The 27,105-nt window shown below is 40.1% G+C and overlaps 1 non-coding gene across 1 annotated transcript; it reads left to right on the forward strand.

The window, feature by feature from the left end:
* Positions 1–20,084: 20,084 nt before the first annotated feature.
* Positions 20,085–20,192, forward strand: LOC112798649 (small nucleolar RNA R71). Its single transcript, XR_003200251.1, has one exon. It is a non-coding gene; the product is annotated as a small nucleolar RNA R71 (small nucleolar RNA).
* The last annotated feature ends 6,913 nt before the right edge of the window (positions 20,193–27,105 follow it).

The raw sequence follows: 27,105 nt of genomic DNA on the forward strand, positions 1-27,105 counted from the left end.
ATATAATTAAAATGAAAAGTAAACGGAATATGAAATTTAGGGATACGATGGTTGGGTTGCCTCCCAACAAGCACTTCTTTACCGTCACTAGCTTGACGTCAGTACTGCTAAGTCAGCAGATGAGTGGACCTTGGGCGATCAATCTCGCCTCCAAGATAATGTTTCAACCTCTGGCCATTGACTGTGAATCTTTTATCAGAGTTTTCTTCCTAAAGCTCTACATGACCATACAGTGAAACTCTGGTTACCACGAAAGGTCCTGACCACCGGAACTTTAGCTTTTCAGGAAAGAGCTTGAGCCGTGAATTGAACAATAACACTTGCTGGACTGGCTCAAAAGCTCTTGTGGCTATCTTCTTGTCATGCCACATCTTAGTCTTTTCTTTATAGAGCTTGAGTTTTCATAAGCAGAGTTCCTAAACTCATCAAGCTCATTTAGTTGGAGCAATCTCTTTTCTCCTGTGACCTTGGTATCAAAGTTCAGGAACTTTGTTGCCTAGTATGCTCTGTGCTCCAACTCCACTAGCAAGTGACAGGCCTTACTGATGCACCACTATTTCGTGGTACATCTTGTGCTTAATTGAGTGGATTTTATCCACTATTCTCACACTTATTCACACAATTTGCATGATTTTACAATTCCTTCCCAATTTTGTTCTATGATTGAAAACTTGCTTCCTAAGCTTTTAAATTGTGTATTTTTAATCCCTCTATATACCATTCAATGTCGTGATCTGTGTGTTAAGTGTTTTCAGACTTTATAGGGCAGAAATGGCTTAGAGGATGGAGAGAAGGCATGCAAAAATGGAAGGAACACAAGAAATAAAGGAGATAGCCAACGAGAATCGACGCGCACGCATGGCTCACGCGTGTGTATGACTTGAAAATTTTTACAGCGATGCGTGCACATATGTGATGCGTGCACGTGACTTGGAGACTTCCACATCGACGCATACACGTACCTGACGCATACGCGTGACATGCGCCACGTGCAGAAAATGCTGGGGGTGATTTCTGGGCTCCACTTTGGCCCAGTTCCAAGCCCGAAAACACAGAATAGAAGCTGCAGAGTGGGGGAATCATGATTCATTCAAAAACACATCTCATTATTCATAATTTAGGTTTTAGATGTAGTTTCTAGAGAGAGGAGAGAGCCACTCTAGGTTTTAGGATCTCTCTTAGTTTTAGGTTTATTTCTTCTTAATTTCAGGTTCAATGTTCCTTTAATTTAATTCTCTTATACTCTTATTTATTCTAGTACTTTGGTTTATCTATTCTTTTTGTTGATTCTCTTTTTTTCCAATTTAGTTTATGAATGTTTCATGTTAGATTGATTTTCTATTTAATGCAATTCGAGGTATTTTATATTTATGATTGTTTTCTTCAATTTGTGTTATTGATACTTTCAATTGATTGTTTGGATTTAATATTCTCGTATTGATTTTCTATGTTTTTATTTTGTGCCTTCCAAGTGTTTGCATTGACAAAATGCTTGGGAGGATCTTAAATTAGACTTTTATGTTCTTGGCTTGGGATTGTAACTTAGGAACTCTTGAGTTACTAATGTCCAAGGAATTGATGATTGGGAGCCATTAACTCTAGTTCTCACTAATTGAATTGGTGGAGAGCTAGGACTTATGGACTTGGATTGATATAGCTCATTTAACTTTCCTTTACTATTAGTTAGAGGATGGGATTGATCCTTTCCAATTCTCATGTTGTGGTTAGTAGGGGTGTGCACGGCCCGGTCCGGCCCGAGACCTGTCCCGGACCCGATGAAATTTGGGTCAGTAAGACCCGGACCCGAAGAGACCCGGGAGAAAAAAAATGAAACCTTAGAAGATAGTGAAACCGGGACCGGGCCAAGGCTCGGGTCACCCGGACCCGGCCCGGCGGCCCGGTAACTCAATTATGCTATACATTATACAATTGGGGGAAAGGGTGCTAGGGCATAACGTGTTCTTCAGATTTGAGAACTGGTTAGTGATAAGGATAGAGATCCTTGACCACCAAACCTTGCCAAGACCACTTTATCATTTGATTTTCATTACCATTTACTTTTCTTGTTCCTTAATCCAAAACCCCAAATTACTCCTTTACATAACCAATAACAAGAACACTTCCCTGCAATTTCTTGAGAGATGACCCGAGGTTTAAATACTTCGGTTATTAGTTTTATTAGGGGTTTGTACTTGTGACAACCAAATTTTTGTATGAAAGGATTCTTTGTTGGTTTAGAAGCTATACTTTCAACGAGCTTTTATTTGTGAATTCTAGACCACACAAAAATCCGATCGTCACTTACCATAGACTGATTGGTATGGGGGCATTCCAATAGAAGTCTTGAATACAGTCTGGTATGCCTAGAGGGCATCATCAAGCTTTCTTACTAGTGTACGAAATTGTGATCTCAATGGCCCCAACAACTTGGTACGCACAATTGTAATCTCAACTCTTTTTCACAACTTCACACAACTAACCAGCAAGTGCACTGGGTCGTCCAAGTAATAAACCTTACGTGAGTAAGGGTCAATCCCACGGAGATTGTCGGCTTGAAGCAAGCTATGGTCATCTTGTAAATCTCAGTCAGGCGGATTCAAAAAATAAAGATAGAGATACTTATGTAATTCATTGGTGGGAATTTCAGATAAGCGTATAGAGATGCGTTATTCCTTCTGAATCTCTGCTTTCCTACTGCCTTCATCCAATCTTTCATACTCCTTTCTATGGCAAGCTGTATGTAGGGGGATCACCGTTGTCAATGGCTACCGTCCATCCTCTTAGTGAAAATGGTCCAGCTACGGGTTACGTAGGGCTAATCATCTGTCGGTTCTCACTTGTGTCGGAATAAGATCCAATGATCCTTTTGCGTCTGCCACTACGCCCAACAGTCATGAGTTTGAAGCTCGTCACAGTCATCCCATCCCAGATCCTACTCGGAATATCACAGACAAGGTTTAGACTTTTTGAATCTCAAGAATGCTGCCAATTGATTCTAGCTTATACCACGAAGACTCTGATCTCACGGAATGAAAGGCTCTGTTGTTAAGAGAGGCAACCTTGCGTCGTGGACCAGGAATCAAAGAGATACACACTCTAGCTTTCGCAGGTAGAACGGAAGTGTTTGTTAGGCACACGTTCATAAGTGAGAATGGTGATGAGTGTCACGGATCATCACATTCATCAGATTGAAGTGCGAGTGAACATCTTAGAATAAGAATAAGCTTGAATTAAATAGAAGAACAATAGTATTTTGCATTAATACTCGAGGAACAGCAGAGCTCCACACCTTAATCTATGGTGTGTAGAAACTCCACCGTTGAAAATACATAAGTGATGAAGGTCCAGGCATGGCCGAATAGCCAACCCCCAAAACGTGATCAAGAGATCAAAAGATGATCAAAAGATGATCTAAGGATAATCTCAAGATGATGTCTAATACAATAGTAAAAAGTTCTATTTATACTAAACTAGTTACTAGGGTTTACAGAAATAAGTAAATGATGCAGAAATCCACTTCCGGGCCTACTTGGTGTGTGTTTGGGCTGAGCATTGAAGCTTTCACATGTAGAGACTTCTCTTGGAGTTAAATGCTAGTTTGTAACTTGTTTCTGGTGTTTGACTCTAGCTTGCAACTTGTTTCTGGCATTTAACGCCAGAATAGGGCAGAAAGCTGGCGTTAAACGCCAGTTTGCGTCGTCTAAAATCAGGCAAAGTATGGACTATTATATATTTCTGGAAATCCCTGGATGTCTACTTTCCAACGCAATTGAGAGTGCGCCATTTGGACTTTTTTAGCTCCAAAAAATCTATTTCGAGTGCAGGGAGGTCAGAATCCAACAGCATCAACAGTCCTCTTTCAGCCTCTGAATCAGATTTTTGCTCAGGTCCCTCAATTTCAGCCAGAAAATACCTGAAATCATAGAAAAATACACAAACTCATAGTAAAGTCCAGAAATGTAAATTTTGCTTAAAAAACTAATAAAAATATACTAAAAACTAACTAAATCATACTAAAAACTGTCTAAAATAATGCCAAAAGCGTATAAATTATCCGCTCATCACAACACCAAACTTAAATTGTTGCTTGTCCCCAAGCAACTAAAAATAAAATTGGATAAAAAGAAGAGAATATACAATAAATCTCACAATATCAATGAAACTTAGTCTCAATTAGATGAGCGGGACTATTAGCTTTTTGCTTCCGAACAGTTTTGGCATCTCACTTTATCCTTTGAAATTCAGAATGATTGGCATCTATAGGAACTCAGAATTTTAGATAGTGTTATTGATTCTCCTAGTTCAGTATGTTGATTTTTGAACACAGTTACTTTATGAGTCTTGGCTGTGGCCCTAAGCACTTTTTTTTCTAGTATTATCACCGGATACATAAATGCCACAGACACATAACTGGGTGAACCTTTTCAGATTGCGACTCAACTTTGCTAAAGTCCCCAGTTAGAGGTGTTCAGAGCTCTTAAGCACACTCTTTTTGCTTTTGAATCATGAATTTAACCACTCAGTCTCAAGCTTTTCACTTGGACCTTCATGCCTCAAGCACATGGTTAGGGACAGCTTGATTTAGCCGCCTAGGCCTGGATTTTATTTCCTTGGGCCCTCCTATCCATTAATGCTCAAAGCCTTGGATCCTTTTTACCCTTGCCTTTTGGTTTTAAGGGCTATTGGCTTTTTCTGCTTGCTTTTTCTTTTTCTTTCTTTTTTTCGCCTTTTTTCTTTTTTTTTTCACTGCTTTTTCTTGCTTCAAGAATCAATTTCATGATTTTTAGATTATCAATAACATTTCTCTTTGTTCATTATTCTTTCAAGAGCCAACAATTTTAACATTCATAAACTTCACTATAAAAAATATGCACTGTTCAAGCATTCATTCAGGTAGCATTTGTTTTGCAGTACTGGGACAGAGACTGAGAGACTGAGACACAGTATCATGTTTGTTGGCTCAGAGACTGGTACTAAAATTTCTGTCTCTGTCCCCAAAATTTCAGTATTTCAGTGCTTCCAAAATGTAGGGACACAGGGGACTGATATTTTTAGAAATAGAGACTGAAACTTTAATAACATTTTATATCTAAAATACTCTCATTTTAATTAATTAATTCCAATTTTATCCTTTGTGCAAATTAAATTAGAGTTTTATTCTTGTTTCAATTTTTGTCTCTCACTTGGCACCAAACAGAATACTAAAACTTATTTCAGTCTCTGTCTCTTAGTCTCTGTCTCTCAGTCTCAGTCTTTCAGTATCTATCTCTTCACCAAACGCTACCTCAGAGAACAAAAAGTATTGCCACCACATCAAAAATAATTAAACTAATTTCAAGATAAAATTTGAAATTCAAGTACTTCTTGTTCTTTTGTAATTAGGTACATTTTTCATTTAAAAGAGGTGAAGGATTCATGAAATTATTCATCGCTTTAAGACATAGACACCAGATACTAATGATCATGTAATGAAGACACAAACATAGATAGCACATAAAGCACAAAATTCGAAAACAGAAAAATAAGAACAAGGAAATTAAAGAACGGGTCCACTTTAGTGAAGGCGGCTAGTTCTTCCTCTTGAAGATCTTATGGAGTGCTTGAGCTCCTCTATGTCTCTTCCTTGCCTTTGTTGCTCCATCCTTAGTGCTTTTGGTGCTCCTATCCTTAGTTGCTCCCAATAGTTGTGTGGAGGAAAATGTATCCTTTGAGGCATCTCAGGGATTTCTTGATGAGGGAATTCTTCATGCTCTATTGAGGTCCATGAGTGGGCTCTCTTGTTTGCTCCATCCTCTTTTTAGTGATGGGCTTGTCCTCTTCAATGAGGATGTCTTCCTCTATGACAATTCCAGCTGAATTGCATAGGGATCACCTTTTTCTTGGCCATAACTTCATAGAAATGGTCTTGATGGACCTTTGAGATGAATCTCTCCATCTTCCATGACTCGAAGGTGGAAGCTTTTGCCTTCCCTTTCCTCTTTCTAGAGGTTTCTTTGGCCTTAGGTGCCATAAATAGTTATGGAAAAACAAAAAGCAATGCTTTTACCATACCAAACTTAAAAGGTTTGCTCGTCCTCGAGCAAAAGAAGAAAGAAATAAGGGGAAGAAGAAGAAAATGGAGGAGATGGAGGGGGAGAGTGAATTCAGCCAAGGGGGTATAAGGTGATTGTGATGTGTGAAAATGAAGGAGGGATGAAGGGTTTATATAGGAAGGGGTGGAAGTGATTGGTGAAGAGAATATAGGGAAGAGAATAGGATTTGATAGGTGAGTGGTGTTTTGGATAGAGTGTTATAGAGATGTGTGAGGGGGAGAGAGAGGGGTGGGGTAGGTGGGGATCCTGTGGGGTCCACAGATCCTGAGGGGTCAAGGACTTCTCATCCCTGCTCCATTTAGGCGTGCAAAAATGCCCTTAGAATGCAATTCTGGCATTTAACGCCAGACTGCTGCTTGTTTCTGGCGTTAAATGCCAGCTTTTATTCCTTTCCTGGCGTTAAATGCCAAGATGCAACCTGTTTCTAGCATTTAACGCCAGTTTGTTGCTTCTTTCTGGCGTTTAACGCCAGTCTGGTGCTTTTTTCTGGCGTTTAACGCCCAGAATGGTGCCAGACTGGGCGTTAAACACCCATTCTGTTACCCTTACTGGCGTTTAAACGCCAGTAAGTTTCTCCTCCAGGGTGTGCTGTTTTTAATGCTGTTTTTTATTTTTCTTTAATTTTTTTAGTTATTTTTGTGACTCCACATGATCATCAACCTAAAAAACGAAAATAACATAGAAAAATAAAATTGGGTTGCCTCTTAATAAGCGCTTCTTGAATGTTAATAGCTTGACAGTGAGCTCTCATGGAGCTTCACAGATGTTCAAAGCATTGTTGGGACCTCCCAACACTAAACTTAGATTTTGAATGTGGGGGTTCAACACCAAACTTAGAGTTTGGTTGTGGCCTCCCAACACCAAACTTAGAGTTTGACTGTGGGGGCTTTGTTTGACTCTGCATTAAGAGAAGCTTTTCTTGCTTCCTCTCCATGGTTACAGAGGGAGATCCTTAAGTTTTAAACACAAGGTAGTCCTCATTCAATTGAAGGATCAGCTCTCCTCTGTCCACATCAATCACAGCTTTTGTTGTGGCTAGGAAGGGTCTTCCAAGGATGATGAATTCATCCTCATTCTTCCCAGTGTCTAGGATTATGAAATCAACAGGGATGTAAAGGCCTTTGACCTTTACTAGCACGTCCTCTACCTATCCATAAGCCTTTTTCATGGATTTGTCTGCCATCTTTAATGAGAATTTGGCAGTCTGTACCTCAAAGATTCCCAGTTTCTTCATTACAGAGAGTGGTATTAAGTTTATGCCTGATCCCAGGTCACACAGAGCCTTCTAAAAGGTCATGGTGCCTATGGTACAGGGAATTAAGAATTTACCAGGATCCTGTTTCTTTTGAGGTAATGTCTGCCTAATCAAGTTATTCAGTTCATTAGTGAGCAAGGGGGGTTCATCCACCCAAGTCTCATTACCAAATAACTTGGCATTCAGCTTCATGATTGCTCCAAGGTACTTAGCAACTTGCTCTTCAGTAATATCTTCATCCTCTTCAAAGGAGAAATAGTCATCAGAGCTCATGAATGGCAGAAGTAGGTTCAATAGAATTTCTATGGTCTCTAGATGAGCCTCAAATTCCTTTGGTTCCTCAAATGGGATCTCCTTTTTGTCCAGAGGACGTCCCATAAGGTCTTCCTCATTGGGATTCACGTCCTTTTCCTCCTCTCTAGGTTCGGCCACACCAAGTAAGGTTATGGTCTTACACTCTCTTTTTGGATTCTCTTCTGTATTGCTTGGGAGAGTACTAGGAGGAGTTTCAGTGACTCTTTTACTCAGTTGGCCCACTTGTGCCTCCAAATTTCTAATGGAGGACCTTGTTTCGTTCATGAAACTTAGAGTGGCCTTAGATAAATCAGAGACTATATTTGCTAAGCTAGAGGGGCTTTGCTCAGAATTTCCTATCTGTTGCTGAGAGGATGATGGAAAAGGCTTACTATTGCTAAACATGTTTCTTCCACCATTATTAAAGCCTTGTTGGGGCTTTTGTTGATCCTTCCATGAGAAATTTGGATGATTTCTCCATGAGGGATTATAGGTATTTCCATAGGCTTCACCCATATAATTCGCCTCTGCCATTGCAAGGTTCTCAGGATCATAAGCTTCTTCTTCAGAAGATGCTTCTTTAGTATTGTTGGATGTATTTTGTAATCCATTCAGACTCTGAGGAATCATATTGACTTGCTGAGTCAACATTTTGTTTTGAGCCAATATGGCATTCAGAGCATCAATTTCAAGAACTTCCTTCCTCTGAGACGTCCCATTACTCATACGATTCCTTTCAGAAGTGTACATGAACTGGTTATTTGCAACCATGTCAATGAGTTCCTGAGCTTTTTGATGAGCGGATAATTTATACGCTTTTTGGCATTGTTTTTAGTATGTTTTTAGTATGTTTTAGTTAGTTTTTATTATATTTTTATTAGTTTTTATTTAAAATTCACTTTTCTAGACTTTACTATGAGTTTGTGTGTTTTTCTGTGATTTCAGGTACTTTCTGGCTAAAATTGAGGGACCTGAGCAAAAATCTGATTCAGAGGCTGAAAAGGACTGCAAATGCTGTTGGATTCTGACCTCCCTGCACTCAAAGTGGATTTTCTGGAGCTATAGAAGCCTAATTGGCAAGCTCTCAATTGTGTTGAAAAGTAGACATCCTGGGCTTTCCAGCAATATATAATAGTTCATAATTTTTCCGAGATTTGATGGCCTAAACAGGCGTTCCAAGTCAGCTCAAGAATTCTGGCTTTTAACGCCAGAACTGGCACAAGAATGGGAGTTAAACGCCCAAACTGGCACAAAAGCTGGCGTTTAACTCCAAGAAAAGTCTCTACACGAAAATGCTTCAATGCTCAGCCCATGCACATACCAAGTGGGCCCGGAAGTGGATTTTTATGTCATTTACTCATTTTTGTAAATCCTAAGCTACTAGTTCTCTATAAATAGGACCTTTGTGCTATTGTATTGAAAATCTTTTGATCACTTTAGATCTCTAGATCATCTTTGGACGTCTAGTTCTTAGATTATGGGGGCTGGCCTCTCGGCCATGCCTAGACCTTGTTCTTATGTATTTTCAACGGTGGAGTTTCTACACACCATAGATTAAGGTGTGGAGCTCTGCTGTACCTCGAGTATTAATGCAATTACTATTGTTCTTCTATTCAATTCAGCTTATTCTTGTTCTAAGATATCACTTGTTCCTCAACTTGATGAATGCGATGATCCGTGACACTCATCATCATTCTCACCTATGAACGTGTGCCTGACAACCACCTCCGTTCTACCTTAAATTGAGTGGATATCTCTTGGATTCCTTAATCAGAATCTTTGTGGTATAAGCTAGAATTGATGGCGGCATTCTTGAGAATCCGGAAGGTCTAAACCTTGTCTGTGGTATTCTGAGTAGGATTCAAGGATTGAATGACTATGACGAGCTTCAAACTCGCGATTGTGGGGCGTTAGTGACAGACGCAAAAGAATCACTGGATTCTATTCCGACATGATCAAGAACCGACAGATGAATAGCTGCTCTGTGACAGAGCGCGTTAAACATTTTCACTGAGAGGAAGGGACTGTAGCCATTGACAACGGTGATGCCTAACATACAGCTTGCCATGGAAAGGAGTAAGAAGGATTGGATGAAGACAGTAGGAAAGCAGAGAGACGGCAGGAACAAAGCATCTCCATACGCTTATCTGAAATTCTCACCAATGAATTGCATAAGTATTTCTATCTTTATTTTATGTTTTATTCATCTTTTAATTATCAATCCTCCATAACCATTTGAATCCGCCTGACTGAGATTTACAAGATGACCATAGCTTGCTTCATACCAACAATCTCTGTGGGATCGACCCTTACTCGCGTAAGGTTTATTACTTGGACGACCCAGTGCACTTGCTGGTTAGTTGTGCGAAGTTGTGATAAAGAGTTGAGATTGCAATTGAGCGTACCATGTTGATGGCGCCATTGATGATCACAATTTCGTGCACCAAGTTTTTGGCGCCGTTGCCGGGGATTGTTCGAGTTTGGACAACTGACGGTTCATCTTGTTGCTTAGATTAGGTATTTTTCTTCAGAATTTTTAAGAATGAATTCTAGAGTTTCAAGGTGATGTTCTTATCATCACCAAAGCTGATTGATTTTCATCAATTTAGCTCTTGAATGTAATGTCCTGCTGAAGCTTGGCTAGCCATGTCTAATCTTTTTAGACAAAAGCTTTAGACTAACATTGCATGATTCCTGGAATTCTTATTAAAAATTTTGAATCTCTTTATTTTCTTTTCCATATAATTTTCGAAAAAGCACAAAAAAATTATAAAATCTTAAAATCAAAAAAATATTTATGTTTCTTGTTTGAGTCTAGTGTCTCATTTTAAGTTTGGTGTCAATTGCATGTTTCTATTCTTCTTGCATTTCTTGAATTCATTCATGTGTCTTCATTGATCTTCAAGTTGTTCTTGATGATTTACTTGCTCTGATTTTTAAATTCTCTTGTCCTGAGTGTTTTGTTGTTTCTCATATGCATTCTCAATTTGTTAGTGTCAGTAGTATACAAACTTCTAAGTTTGGTGTCTTGCATGCATTGTTTATTTGATTTTAGTTGCATTTTGATTATTCTTCATCATTAAAAATTCAAAAAAATTTCTTAATTTATGTCTTTTCAAGTCAATAATATAGAGAATTGAAGATTCAGAACATACAGCAGAGGAATTACACAGAAAAAGCTGGGCGTTCAAAACGCCCAGTGAGGAAGGAAAACTGGCGTTTAAACGCCAGCCAGGGTACCTGGCTGGGCGTTTATCGCCCAAAAAGGTAGAGTTTTGGGCGTTAAATGCCAAAATGGATACCATTCTGGGCGTTTAACGCCAGGATGGCACAAGAGGGAAGATTTTGTTTTTAATGCAATTTTTTTTTCAAGTTTTTATAATTTTTCAAAATCAAATCTTTTTCAAATCATATCTTTTCAATCATATATTTTCAAAATCAATTTCTTTCATTTTTCAAAAATACTTGCTAATAGTTAATGATTTGATTCAACATTTCAAGTATGTTGCCTTTTCTGTTGAGAAAGGTTTAATGTCTGAATCATATCTTTTAAATTTCTTGTTAGCCAAGTCATTAATTTTAAAAATCAAATCTTTTTAAATTGTTTTTCAATCATATCTTTTTAAAAACCATAACTTTTCAATCATATCTTCTTAATCACATCTTTTTCAAAATAGTTTTCAATCATATCTTTTTGATTTCTAATTTCAAAATCTTTTTCAAAATCACTTTATTTCTTTCCCAACTTTAATTTTCGAAAATCATCAATCAAATTTTCAAAATTTCTTTTAATTATTTTAAAATCTTTTACTTTAATTTCAAAAATTCTTCCCCTCTTCTCACATCCTTCTATTTATGGACTAACACTCCTCCTCAATGCACAATTCGAACTCTATCCCTCTTGATAAGTTCGAATTCTTTTACCTCCTCCTTCTATTCTTCTTTTCCTCTGACACCTCAAGGAATCTCTATACTATGACATAGAGGATTCTATATTTTCTTGTTCTCTTCTCTTTCATATGAGCAGGAGCAAAGATAAAAGCATTCTTGTTGAGGCTGACCCTGAACCTGAAAGGACCTTGAAGCGAAAGCTAAGAGAAGCTAAAGCACTACTCTCTGTAGAGGACCTAATAGAAATCTTCAAACAAGAAGAAGATATGGCAGCCGAAAACAACAACAATGCCAACAATGCAAGGAAGGTGCTGGGTGACTTTACTGCACCTACTCCCAACTTCTATGGGAGAAGCATCTCTATCCCTGCCATTGGAGCAAACAACTTTGAGCTTAAACCTCAATTAGTTTCTCTAATGCAACAGAATTGCAAGTTCCATGGACTTCCATTGGAAGATCCTCATCAGTTTTTAGCTGAATTCTTGCAAATCCGTGACACTGTCAAGACCAATGGGGTTGACCCTGAGGTCTACAGACTTATGCTATTCCCTTTTGCTGTGAGAGACAGAGCTAGGATATGGTTGGATTCACAACCTAAAGAAAGCCTGAACTCTTGGGAAAAGCTAGTCAATGCCTTCTTGGCAAAGTTCTTTCCACCTCAAAAATTGAGTAAGCTTAGAGTGAAAGTCCAAACCTTCAGATAGAAGGAAGGTGAATCCCTCTATGAAGCTTGGGAAAGATACAAACAATTGATCAGAAAGTGTCATTCTGACATGCTTTCTGAATGGAGCATCATAGGTATCTTCTATGATGGTTTGTCTGAACTGTCCAAGATGTCATTGGATAGCTCTGCTGGAGGATCTCTTCATCTGAAGAAGACGCCTGCAGAAGCTCAAGAACTCATTGAAATGGTTGCAAATAACCAATTCATGTACACTTCTGAAAGGAATCCTGTGAACAATGGGACGAATCAGAAGAAAGGAGTTCTTGAGATTGATACTCTGAAAGCCATATTGGCTTAGAACAAAATATTGACTCAGCAAGTCAATATGATTTCCCAAAGTCTGTCTGGAATGCAGGCTGCACCAGGCATTACTAAGGACGCTTCATCTGAAGAAGAAGCTTATGATCCTGAGAACCCATCAATGGAAGAGGTGAATTACATGGGAGAATCCTATGGAAACACCTACAATCCTTCATGGAGAAATCGTCCAAATCTCTCATGGAAGGATCAACAGAGACTTCAACAAGGTTTCAATAACAATAATGGTGGAAGAAACAGGTTTAGCAATGGCAAGCCTTTTCCATCATCTTCTCAGCAGCAGACAGAGAATTCTAAGCAAAGCCACTCTGACTTAGCAACCATGGTCTCTGATCTAATTAAAACCATTCAAAGTTTCATGACTGAAACAAGGTCTTCCATTAGAAATTTGGAGGCACAAGTGGGTCAGCTGAGTAAGAAAGTTACTGAACTCCCTCCTAGTACTCTTCCAAGCAATACAGAAGAGAATCCAAAAGGAGAGTGCAAGGCCATCAACATGGCCGAATTTGGAGAGGAGGAAGAGGCAGTGATCGCCACTGAGGAAGACCTCAATGGACATCCACTGGCCTCCAATGAGTTCCCTAATGAGGAACCATGGGAATCTGAGGCTCACACTAAGACCATAGAGATTCCATTGGATTTACTTCTGCCATTCATGAGCTCTGATGAGTATTCTTCCTCTGAAGAGGACGAAGATGTCACTGAAGAGCAAGTTGCTAAGTACCTTGGAGCAATCATGAAGCTAAATGACAAGTTATTTGGTAATGAGACTTGGGAGGATGAACCCCCTTTGCTCACCAAAGAACTGGATGACTTGACTAGGCAAAGATTACCTCAAAAGAGACAGGACCCTGGAAAGTTCTCAATACCTTGTACAGTAGGCACCATGACCTTCGAGAAGGCTCTGTGTGACCTAGGGTCAAGCATAAACCTCATGCCTCTCTCTGTAATGGAGAAGCTAGGGATCTTTGAGGTACAAGCTGCAAGAATCTCACTAGAGATGGCAGACAATTCAAGAAAACAAGCTTATGGACTGGTAGAGGATTTTCTGGTAAAGATTGAAGACTGATGAGCGGATATTTTATACGCTTTTTGGGGGTAATTTCATGTAGATTTTAGCATGTTCTAGTTAGTTTTTAGGAGAATATTATTAGTTTTTAGGCAAAAATCATATTTCTGGACTTTACTATGAGCTTGTGTGTTTTTCTGTGATTTCAGGTATTTTCTGGCTGAAATTGAGGGAACTGAGCAAAAATCTGACTTAGGCTAAAAAAGGACTGCTGATGCTGTTGGATCCTGACCTCCCTGCATTCGGAATGGATTTTCTGGAGCTACAGGAGTCCAATTGGCGCGCTATCAACGGCGTTGGAAAGTAGACATCCAGGGCTTTCCAGCAATATATAATAGTTCATACTTTGCGCGAAGATAGACGACGTAACTTGGCGTTGAACGCCAAGTTCATGCTGCTGTCTGGAGTTAAACGCCAGAAAAACGTCATGATCCGGAGTTGAACGCCCAAAACACGTCATAACCTGGAGTTTAACGCCAAGAAAGGCCTCTACTCGTGGATAGCTTTAGTCTCAGCCCCAGCACACACCAAGTGGGCCCCAGAAGTGGATTTCTGCACCAATTATCTTAGTTTATTCATTTTCTGTAAACCTAGGTTACTAGTTTACTATTTAAACAACTTTTAGAGACTTATCTTGGACCTCATGACATTTTTAGATCTGAATTTTATACACTTTGACGGCATGAGTCTCTAAACTCCATTGTTGGGGGTGAGGAGCTCTGCAGCGTCTCGATGAATTAATGCAATTGTTTCTATTTCACTCAAACGTGTGTATGGTCCGATCTAAGATGTTTATTCGCGCTTAATTGTGAAAGAGGTGATGATCCGTGACACTCATCACCTCCCTCAATCTATGAACGTGTGTCTGACAAACACCTCCGTTCTACATCAGACTGAATGAACTTCTCTTAGATTCCTTAATCAGAATCTTCGTGGTATAAGCCGGATTGATGGCGGCATTCATGAGAATCCGGAAAGTCTAAACCTTGTCTGTGGTATTCCGAGTAGGATTCTGGGATTGAAAGACTGTGACGAGCTTCAAACTCCTGAAGGCTGGGCGTTAGTGACAGACGCAAAAGAATCAATGGATTCTATTCCAACCTGATTGAGAACCTACAGATGATTAGCCGTGCTGTGACAGAGCATAGGAACGTTTTCACTGAGAGGATGGGAAGTAGCCACTGACAATGGTGACACCCTACATGCAGCTTGCCGTAGACGTGCTTTACAAACAATTGAGTTAAATATTACATTGCAGAAATTCAGAGGACAAAGCATCTCCAAAACCTCAACATATTTCTCATTACTGCACAACAAGTAACGCTATTATTCTCTTTTTCTTCTTACAATTTTAAATACTTTGACTTCTTATAATTAAATCCAAATAACCTTATTGGCCTCCTGACTAAGATTAATAAAATAAACATTGATTGCTTCAAACCAATAATCTCCGTGGGATCGACCCTTACTCACGTAAGGTATTACTTGGACGACCCAGTGCACTTGCTGGTTAGTTGTGCGAATTACAAATTCGTGCACCAAAGACCATTACATCCCTGCTGATTTTATAGTGCTAGAGACTGGGGAAGAGTATGGATGAATCCATCATCCTTGGCAGACCCTTCCTAGCCACAGCAAAGGCTGTGATTGATGTTGACAGAGGAAAATTGATCATTCAAGTGAATGAAGAATCCCTTGTGTTTAAGGCTCAAGGATATCCCTATGTAACCATGGAGAGGAAGCATGAAGAGCTTCTCTCAAAACAGAGTCAAACAGAGCCCCCACAGTCGAACTCTAAGTTTGGTGTTGGGAGGCCACAACCAACTTCTAAGTTTGGTGTTGAACCCCCACATTCAAACTCTAAGTTTGGTGTTGGGAGGTTCCAACATTGCTCTAAGTATCTGTGAGGCCCCATGAGGGCCCACTGTCAAGCTAGTGACATTAAAGAAGCGCTTGTTGGGAGGCAACCCAATGTTATATTTATCTATTTTCCTTTGTTATTTTATGTTTTTTTTATAGGTTGATGATCATGGGAAGTCACAAAATCAATTGAAAAAAGCAAAAATAGAATGAAAAATAGAAAGAAAAATAGCACACCCTGGAGAAAACCTTGCTGGCGTTTAAATGCCAGTAAGGGCAGCAAATGGGCGTTTAACGCCCAGTCTGGCACCATTCTGGGCGTTTAATGCCAGAAAGGGGCACCAGACTGGCGTTAAACGCCAGGAAGGGGCAAGAAGCTGGCGTTAAATGCCAGAAATGGGCACCAGCCCGGCGTTTAACGCCAGAATTGGCAGAAGGAGCATTTTTGCTCGCCATTTGGTGTAGGGATGAATTTTCCTTGACACCTCAGGATCTGTGGACCCCACAGGATCCCCACCCACCCCACCACTCTCTCTCTTCTTCACCAATCACCTCAACACCTCTTCTCCAAAAACCCCTCACCTATCAAATCCAACTATTCTCTTCACCATCTTCACTCCTTCATTTTCACACAACCTAAACACTACTTCTCCCCCTTGGCCGAACCACAAAGCCACCTCCATCTCCTCTATTTCTTCTTCTTCTACTCTCTTCTTTCTTCTTTTGCTCGAGGACGAGCAAACCTTTTAATTTTGGTGTGGTAAAAGCATTGCTTTTTGTTTTTCCATAACCATTTATGGCATCTAAGGCCGGAGAAACCTCTAGAAAGAGGAAAGGGAAGGCAAAAGCTTCCACCTCCGAGTCATGGGAGATGGAGAGCTTCATCTCAAGGGTGTATCAAGACCACTTCTATGAAGTTGTGGCCATGAAGAAGGTGATCCCCGAGGTCCCTTTCAAACTCAAAAAGAGTGAATATCCGGAGATCCGACATGAGATCCAAAGAAGAGGTTGGGAAGTTCTTACCAACCCCATTCAACAAGTCGGAATCTTAATGGTTCAAGAGTTCTATGCTAATGCATGGATCACCAAGAACCATGATCAAAGTGTGAACCCAGACCCAAAGAATTGGCTTACAATGGTTCGGGGGAAATGCTTAGATTTTAGTCCGGAAAATGTAAGGTTGGCATTCAACTTGCCCATGATGCAAGGAGATGAACACCCCTACATTAGAAGGGTCAACTTTGATCAAAGGTTGGACCAAGCCCTCATAGACATTTGTGAAGAGGGCGCTCAATGGAAGAGAGATTCAAGAGGAAAGCCGGTTTAACTGAGAAGGCATGACCTCAAGCCCGTGGCTAGGGGATGGTTGGAGTTTATCCAACGCTCAATCATTCCCACTAGCAACCGGTCCGAAGTTACTATAGACTGGGCTATCATGATTCATAGCATCATAATTGGAGAGGAATTAGAAGTTCATGAGGTTATATCCCAAGAACTTTATAAGGTGGCGGACAAGTCCTCTACCTTGGCAAGGTTAGCCTTCCCTCATCTCATTTGTCACCTCTGTTATTCAGTCGGAATTGACATAGAGGGAGATACCCTCATTGATGAGGACAAGCCCATCACTAAGAAAAGGATGGAGCAAACAAGAGATCCCACTCATGGACATGAGGAGATTCCTCATCATGAAATCCCTAAGATGCCTCATGGGATGCACTTTCCTCCACAAAACTATTGGGAGCAAATCAACACCTCCCTAGGAGAATTGAGTTCCAACATGGGACAACTAAGGGTGGAGCACCAAGAACATTCCATTCTCCTCCATGAAATTAGAGAAGATCAAAGAATCATGAGAGAGGAGCAACAAAGGCAAGGAAGAGACATTGAAGAGCTCAAGCACTCCATAAGATCTTCAAGAGGAAGAACAAGCCGCCATCACTAAGGTGGACCCGTTCTTTAACTTCCTTGTTCTTTATTTTCCTATTTTTCGAATTTTCATGCTTATGTTTATCTATGTTTGTGTCTTATGATCATTAGTATCTTAGTTTCTATGCCTTAAATTTATGAATTTCCTATGAATCCATCACCTTTCTTAAATAAAAAATTGTTCTTAATTGAAAAAGAGAAGAATTGCATGAATTTTGAATTTTATAACAGATTAATTATTTTGATGTGGTGGCAATACTTTGTTTTCTGAATGTATGCTTGAACAGTGCATATGTCTTTTGAATTTGTTGTTCATGAATGTTGGCTCTTGAAAGAATGATGAAAAAGGAGACATGTTACTGAGGATCTGAAAAATCATAAAAATGATTCTTGAAGCAAGAAAAAGCAGTGTATGCGGAAAAAAAGAGAGAAAAAGAAATAATAAAGTCATGATCCAAAGCAAAAAGAGTGTGCTTAAGAACCCTGGACACCTCTAATTGGGGACTCTAGCAAAGCTGAGTCACAATCTGAAAAGGTTCACCTAGTTATGTGTCTGTGGCATGTATGTATCCGGTGGTAATACTGGAAGACAGAGTGCTTTGGGCCACGGCCAAGACTCATAAAGTAGCTGTGTTCAAGAATCATCATACTTAACTAGGAGAATCAATAACACTATCTGGATTCTGAATTCCTATAGAAGCCAATCATTATGAATTTCAAAGGATAGAGTGAGATGCCAAAACTGTTCATAGGCAAAAGCTAAAAACCCCGCTCATCTAATTAATACTGATCTTCATAGATATTTTTGGAATTCATTGCATATTCTCTTATTTTTATCCTATTTTATTTTTAGTTGCTTGGGGACAAGCAACAATTTAAGTTTGGTGTTGTGATGAGCGGATAATTTATACGCTTTTTGGCATTGTTTTTAGTATGTTTTTTGTATGTTTTAGTTAGTTTTTATTATATTTTTATTAGTTTTTATTTAAAATTCACTTTTCTGGATTTTACTATGAGTTTGTGTGTTTTTCTGTGATTTCAGGTATTTTCTGGCTGAAATTGAGGGACCTGAGCAAAAATCTGATTCAGAGGCTGAAAAGGACTACAGATGCTGTTGGATTCTGACCTCCCTGCACTCGAAGTGGACTTTCTGGAGATACAGAAGCCTAATTGGCACGCTCTCAATTGCATTGGAAATTAGACATCCTGGGCTTTCCAGCAATATATAATAGTCCATACTTTGCCTGAGATTTGATGGCCCAAACAGGCGTTCCAAGTCAGCTCAAGAATTTTGGCGTTTAACGCCGGAACTGGCACAAGAATGGGAGTTAAACGCCCAAACTGGCACAAAAGCTGGCGTTTAACTCCAAGAAAAGTCTCTACACGAAAATGCTTCAATGCTCAGCCCAAGCACACACCAAGTGGGCCCGGAAGTGGATTTTTATGTCATTTACTCATTTTTGTAAACCCTAAGCTACTAGTTCTCTATAAATAGGACCTTTGTGCTATTGTATTGAAAATCTTTTGATCACTTTAGATCTCTAGATCATCTTTGGACATCTAGTTCTTAGATTATGGGGGCTGGCCTCTCGGCTATGCCTAGACCTTGGTCTTATGTATTTTCAACGGTGGAGTTTCTACACACCATAGATTAAGGTGTGGAGCTCTGCTGTACCTCGAGTATTAATGCAATTACTATTGTTCTTCTATTCAATTCAGCTTATTCTTGTTCTAAGATATCACTTGTTCCTCAACTTGATGAATGCGATGATCCGTGACACTCATCATCATTCTCACCTATGAACGTGTGCCTGACAACCACCTCAGTTCTACCTTAGATTGAGTGGATATCTCTTGGATTCCTTAATCAGAATCTTTGTGGTATAAGCTAGAATTGATGGCGGCATTCTTGAGAATCCGGAAGGTCTAAACCTTGTCTGTGGTATTCTGAGTAGGATTCAAGGATTGAATGACTGTGACGAGCTTCAAACTCACGATTGTGGGGCGTTAGTGACAGACGCAAAAGAATCACTGGATTCTATTCCGACATGATCGAGAACCGACAGATGAATAGCTGTGCTGTGACAGAGCGCGTTGAACATTTTCACTGAGAGGACGGGACTGTAGCCATTGACAACGGTGATGCCCAACATACAGCTTGCCATGGAAAGGAGTAAGAAGGATTGGATGAAGACAGTAGAAAAGCAGAGAGACGGAAGGGACAAAGCATCTCCATACGCTTATCTGAAATTCTCACCAATGAATTGCATAAGTATCTCTATCATTATTTTATGTTTTATTCATCTTTTAATTATCAATCCTCCATAACCATTTGAATCCGCCTGACTGAGATTTACAAGATGACCATAGCTTGCTTCATACCAACAATCTCTGTGGGATCGACCCTTACTCGCGTAAGGTTTATTACTTGGACGACCCAGTGCACTTGCTGGTTAGTTGTGCGAAATTGTGATAAAGAGTTGAGATTGCAATTGAGCATACCATGTTGATGGCACCATTGATGATCACAATTTCGTGCACCACTTTTGCAGGCGTTTTCTTCAGGTGAATAGATCCACCTGCAGAATGGTCCAATGACATCTTAGACAATTCAGACAGACCATCATAGAATATATCCAGGATGGTCCATTCTGAAAGCATGTTAGAAGGACACTTTTTGGTCAGTTGCTTGTATCTTTTCCAAGCTTCATAAAGGGATTCACCTTCTTTCTGCTTGAAGGTTTGAATATCCACTCTAAGCTTGCTCAGCTTTTGAGGAGGAAAGAACTTGGCTAAGAAAGCTGTGACTAACTTATCCCAAAAGTTCAGGCTGTCTCTAGGTTGAGAGTCCAACCATGTTCTAGCTCTGTCTCTTACAGCAAAAGGGAAAAGCATAAGCTTATAGACCTCGGGATCAACTCCATTAGTCTTAACAGTATCACAGATCTGCAAGAATTCAGTTAAGAACTAAAAAGGATCTTCTGATGGAAGTCCATGAAACTTACAATTCTGTTGCATCAGAGAAACTAATTGAGGCTTTAGCTCAAAATTGTTTGCTCCAATGGCAAGGATTGAGATGCTTTTTTCATTGATTCATTGCAATCACACTTTTGCAACCTCGCACAACTAACCAGCAAGTGCACTGGGTCGTCCAAGTAATACCTTGCGTGAGCAAGGGTCGATCCCACGGAGATTGTCGGCTTGAAGCAAGCTATGGTTATCTTGTAAATCTTAGTTAGGATATCAGAAATTTTCAGGATTGATTGAGAAAAGCAAAAGAACATGAAATTGTTACTTGTTTTGCAGTAATGAAGAATAGGTTGAGGTTTGGAGATGCTCCATCTTCTGAATCTCTGCTTTCCTACTATCTTCTTCATCAAACACGCAAGGCTCCTTCCATGGCAAGCTGTATGTAGGGTTTCACCGTTGTCAATGGCTACCTCCCATCCTCTCAGTGAAAATATTCCTATGCTCTGTCACAGCATGGCTAATCATCTGTCGGTTCTCGGTCAGGCCGGAATAGAATCCAGTGATTCTTTTGCGTCTGTCACTAACGCCCCGCCTGCTAGGAGTTTGAAGCACGTCACAGTCATTCAATCATTGAATCCTACTCAGAATACCACAGACAAGGTTTAGACCTTCCGGATTCTCTTGAATGCCGCCATCAGTTCTAGCTTATACCACGAAGATTCCGGTTAAAGAATCCAAGAGATATCTACTTAATCTAAGGTAGAACAGAGGTGGTTGTCAGGCACACGTTCATAGTTGAGAATGATGATGACTGTCACGGATCATCACATTCATCCGGGTTAAGAACAAGTAGTATCTTAGAATGGAAGCAAGCATGATTGAATGAGAAACAGTAGTAATTGCATTAATCCATCAAGACACAGCAGAGCTCCTCACCCCCAACCATGGGGTTTAGAGACTCATGCTGTGGAAAGTACACAAAGAAAACGTGTAAAGTGTCATGAGGTACAGATACAATGTCAAATGATCCTATTAATAGTAAACTAGTAGCCTAGGGTATACAGAAATGAGTAAATGACTTAAAAATCCACTTCCGGGCCCACTTGGTGTGTGCTTGGGTTGAGCAATGAAACATTTTCGTGTAGAGACCTTTTCTGGAGTTAAACGCCAGCTTTCATGCCAGTTTGGGCGTTTAACTCCAAGTTTTATGCCAGTTCCAGCGTTAAACGCTGGAATTTCTGAGGCTGATTTGCCACGCCAATTTAGGCCATCAAATCTTGGGCAAAGTATAGATTATCATATATTGCTGGAAAGCCCAGGATGTCTACTTTCCAACGCCGTTGAGAGCGCGCCAATTGGGCTTCTATAGCTCCAGAAAATCCACTTCGAGTGCAGGGAGGTCAGAATCCAACAGCATCTGCAGTCCTTTTCAGTCTCTGAATCAGGTTTTTGCTCAGAACCCTCAATTTCAGCCAGAAAATACCTGAAATCACAGAAAAACACACAAACTCATAGTAAAGTCCAGAAAAGTGAATTTTAACTAAAAAATAATAAAAATATACTAAAAACTAACTAGATCATACCAAAAACATACTAAAAACAATGCCAAAAAGCGTATAAATTATCCGCTCATCACAACACCAAAATTAAATTGTTGCTTGTCCCCAAGCAACTGAAAATCAAAATAGGATAAAAAGAAGAGAATATACTATAGACTCCAAAATATCAAGGAAACATAGCTCCAATTAGATGAGCGGGACTAGTAGCTTTTTGCCTCCGAACAGTTTTGGCATCTCACTCTATCCCTTGAAGTTCAGAATGATTGGCATCTATAAGAACTCAGAACTCAGATAGTGTTATTGATTCTCTTAGTTGAGTATAATGATTCTTGAACATGGCCAGTGTATGAGTCTTGGCTGTGGCCCAAAGCATTCTGTCTTCCAGTATTACCACCGGATACATACATGTCACAGACACATAATTGGGTGAACCCTTTCAGATTGTGACTCAGCTTTGCTAGAGTCCCCAATTAGAGGTGTCCAGGGTTCTTAAGCACACTCTTTTTGCCTTGGATCACAACTTTATTTCCTTCTTTTGCTTTCTTTTTCTTTTTCTTTCTCCTTTTTTTTTCGAAATTTTTTTTTCACTGCTTTTTCTTGCTTCAAGAATCAATTAAATGATTTCTTAGATCCTCAATAACAGTTCTCTTTTTCCTCATCCTTTCAAGAACCAACACTTTTTAACATTCTCAAAACAACAAATTCAAGAGACATATGCACTATTCAAGCATTCATTCAGAAAACAAAAAGCATTGTCACCACATCAAACTAATTCAACTAGTTTCAAGGATAAATTTCAAAATCCTGTACTTCTTGTTCTTTTGTGATTAAAGCATTTTTCATTTAAGAGAGGTGATGGATTCATAGGACCTTCATAGCTTTAAGGCATAAAATTTCAATTTTATTAATTATGAATTAAGAACAAGACTCAAAGATAGATATGAGATGAGACTAAAAAAAAATAAAAATAGAGAACAAAACAAAAGAAAAAAAATGCAAAAACATAGGCTCCTAATGATAGAGGTTTTCACAGAGTTAGGACTCAACAACCTTGATTTTGAGAAGTGGATGCTCCCTCAGCTTGAGAGGAGAGCTTTTGGCGTTTCAACTCTTGGAGTTCACGCCCCTGCTTCTCTTGTTCCTTCAGCAATTTGCAGAGCATGCAGTTCTGATTCTGCTGTTCTTCCTTCAGTTGCTCCATAGTCTCTTGCAACTTTGTGATAGATGCTTCCAGGCTGGTCCAGTAGTCAATTCTTGGGAATTCAGGGAGGAATTCCTGCGCCCTCCTCTTGATAGAGTTGTCTTGCATTTGTCCTTCCATTGACTTCTTGGTGATTGGGTGTTCAATGGGTATGAACTCATCTACTCCCATCTTTACCCCAGCCTCTTTACAGAGCAAGGAAATCAAGCTTGGGTAAGCCAATTTGGCTTCAGTGGAATTCTTATTTGCAATTGTGTAGATCTCACAAGCAATCACATGATGAACCTCCACTTCTTTTCCAAGCATAATGCAATGAATCATCACTGCTCTCTTGATGGTGACCTCAGAACGGTTGCTAGTGGCAATATGGAACGCCCAATAAAGTCTAGCCAACCTCTTGCAATTGGTTTGAGGTCTCCCCTCTTGAGTTGGTTTGGGACACCCTTTGAATTGGTTATCCACTTAGTTCCAGGGAGGCATATGTCCTCTAGAACTTGATCCAACCCTTTATCTGCTCTCACCATCCTCCTATTGAAGGAATCAGGATCATCTTGCAGTTAAGGTAGTTTGAAGATTTCTCTTATTTTGTCCAGATGGAAGTACATAACTTTCCCTCTGACCATGGTTCTGTAGGTATGGTAAGCAGTTCCAGTCATTCTTTGCTTATCTGTCAGCCACAGATTTGAGTAGAATTCCTGAACCATGTTCCTTCCAACCTTTATTTCAGGATTGGTTAGAACTTCCCAACCTCTGTTTCGAATTTTCTCTTGGATCCCCGGATATTCATCTTCTTTCAGATCAAATTTAACTTCCGGGATCACTGACCTCAGACCCATTATTTTGTGATAATGGTCTTCATGTTCTTTGGTTAAGAACTTCTCTTGATTCCAAAGATTCTTTGGATTATTCTCTTTCTTTCCTCTTAAATTGGTTTGTTTTCCCTTAGGAGCCATGATCTTGATGAATCTTGGCTTAGTGATCACGGAAAAGCACACCAAACTTAGAGGTTTGCTTGTCCTCAAGCAAAAGAAAAGAAAGAAGAGAAGAGAGTGAGGAAGAGGAAATTCGAATGGTGTGGTGGGAAGAGGGAGCCAAACGTGTATTTATAAGGTGGGGAGGGGAGTTTTCGAAAAAAAAAGAGATTTGAAAAGAGATTTGAGAAGATATGGAAAGAAATTGAGAGAAAGGTGAGTTTTTTGAACAAAATTTGGGAATGATTTGAATGATTTGAAGAATGATTTTGAAAATTTGAAAGTGAATGATGAGAGATTGAAATGTATTTTTGTAGAAAAATATGGGTGAGAAAAGGAAAGTTTGAAAAAATTTGATTTGAAAACAAAATTGTGGTCCCCCCACCTTTCTGGCGTTAAATGCCCAGAATGGCACCCATTCTGGCGTTTAACGCCCATTTGGTGCCCCTTTTGGGCGTTTAATGCCCAGCCAGGTGCCCTGGCTGGCGTTAAACGCCAGAAATCCTTTATCACTGGGCGTTTTTCTGAACGCCCAGGATGCTGCACACCTGGCGTTAAACGCCCAGAATGGTGCCCATTCTGGCGTTTAACGCCCAAAATGGCACCATTCCTGGCGTTAAACGCCCAGAATGGCACCCATTCTGGCGTTTAACGCCCAAAATGCCCCTTACTGGCGTTTTTTCGCCAGTAAGTTCTTTTTCTCTGCTTTTTGAGCTGAATCCTTCTGTAACTCTGTGAATTCCTTCATTTTTGATACTTGCCTCTGTAAGAACAATTCATACAACTTCCTAATGACTGGGTTGCCTCCCAGCAAGCGCTTCTTTACTGTCTTTAGCTGGACCTTTACCGAGAATCACTCAAGTCTCAGTTTTGAGCATTCCTGCTCAAAATTGCCTTCAAGATAATGCTTGATTCTCTGTCCATTAACAATGAACTTCTTGTCAGAATCAGTATCCTGAAGCTCAACATATCCATATGGTGAGACTCCTGTAATCACATACGGACCCCTCCACCGGGATTTGAGTTTTCCCGGAAACAGTCTGAGCCTAGAGTTGAAGAGCAGAACTTTTTGTCCTGGCTCAAAGACTCTGGTTGACAATTTCTTGTCATGCCATTTCTTTGCCTTTTCCTTATAAATTTTTGCATTTTCAAAGGCATTGAGTCTGAACTCCTCCAGCTCATTTAGCTGGAGCAATCTTTTTCACCAGCCAACTGTGCATCCATGTTTAGAAATCTGGTTGCCCAGTAGGCTTTATGTTCCAGTTCCACGGGCAAATGACAGGCCTTCCCATATACCAGTTGGTATGGAGAGGTCCCTATAGGAGTCTTGAATGCTGTTCTGTATGCCCACAGAGCATCATCCAAGCTCTTTGCCCAATCCTTTCTTCGGGCCATCACAGTCCGTTCCAGGATTCTTTTTAGTTCTCTGTTAGAGACCTCAGCTTGCCCATTTGTCTGTGGATGATACAGAGTTGCCACTTTGTGGCTAATTCCATATCTAACCATAGCAGAGTATAGCTGTCTATTGCAGAAATGAGTGCCTCCGTCACTGATTAATACTCTGGGAACACCAAATCTGCTGAAGATGTTTTTCTGGAGGAATTTCAGCACGGTCTTGGTATCATTAGTGGGTGTAGCAATTGCTTCTACCCACTTAGATACATAGTCCACTGCCACCAGAATGTAAGTGTTTGAGTATGATGGTGGGAATGGCCCCATGAAGTCAATTCCCATACATCGAACAATTCTATCTCTAATATCCCTTGTTGAGGCATGGCATATCCATGAGGCAAGTTACCAGCTCTTTGGCAACTGTCACAGTTACGCACAAACTCTCGGGAATCTTTATAGAGAGTAGGCCAGTAGAAGCCACATTGGAGGACTTTAGTGGCTGTTCGCTCACTTCCAAAATGTCCTCCATACTGTGATCCATGGCAATGCCATAGGATCCTTTGTGCTTCTTCTCTGGGTACACATCTGCGGATCACTCCGTCAGCACATCTCTTAAAGAGATATGGTTCATCCCAAGGTAGTACTTGGCATCTGAAATTAATTTCTTTCTTTGCACGTTGCTGTACTCCTTTGGTATGAACCTCACAGCTTTATAATTTGCAATATCTGCAAACCATGGAGCTTCCTGAATGGCAAAGAGTTGCTCATCTGGGAAAGTCTCAGAAATCTCAGTAGAAGGGAGGGACGCCCAGCTACTGGTTCTATTCGGGACAGATGATCAGCTACTTGGTTCTCTGTCCCTTTTCTGTCTCTTATTTCTATATCAAACTCTTGCAGAAGCAACACCCATCTTATAAGCCTGGGTTTTGAATCCTGCTTTGTGAGTAAGTATTAAGAGCAGCATGATCAGTGTACACAACCACTTTGGATCCCACTAGATAGGATCTAAACTTGTCAATGGCATAGACCACTGCAAGTAACTCTTTTTCTGTGGTTGTGTAATTCTTTTGTGCGTCATTTAGAACACGGCTGGCATAATAAATGACGTGCAGAAGCTTGTTATGCCTTTGTCCCAACACTGCACCAATGGCATGGTCACTGGCATCACACTTTAATTCAAATGGCAATGTCCAATCTGGTGCAGAGATGACTGGTGCTGTGACCAGCTTAGCTTTCAGGGTCTCAAATGCCTGCAGACATTGTGTGTCAAACACAAATGGTGTGTCAGCAGCTAGCAGATTACTCAGAGGTTTTGCAATTTTCGAAAAATCCTTTATAAACCTTCTGTAGAATCCTGCATGCCCCAGAAAGCTTCTGATTGCCTTAACATTGGCAGGTGGTGGTAATTTTTCAATTACCTCTACCTTTGCCTTATCCACCTCTATTCCCCTGCTTGAATTTTATGCCCAAGGACAATTCCTTCAGTCACCATAAAGTGACATTTCTCCCAGTTTAAACCAGGTTAGTCTCTTGGCATCTTTTCAGGACAAGTGCTAGGTGATTAAGACAGGAGCTGAATGAGT

This window comes from Arachis hypogaea, chromosome 4, assembly GCF_003086295.3.
Source record: "Arachis hypogaea cultivar Tifrunner chromosome 4, arahy.Tifrunner.gnm2.J5K5, whole genome shotgun sequence".
NCBI lineage: Eukaryota > Viridiplantae > Streptophyta > Magnoliopsida > Fabales > Fabaceae > Arachis > Arachis hypogaea.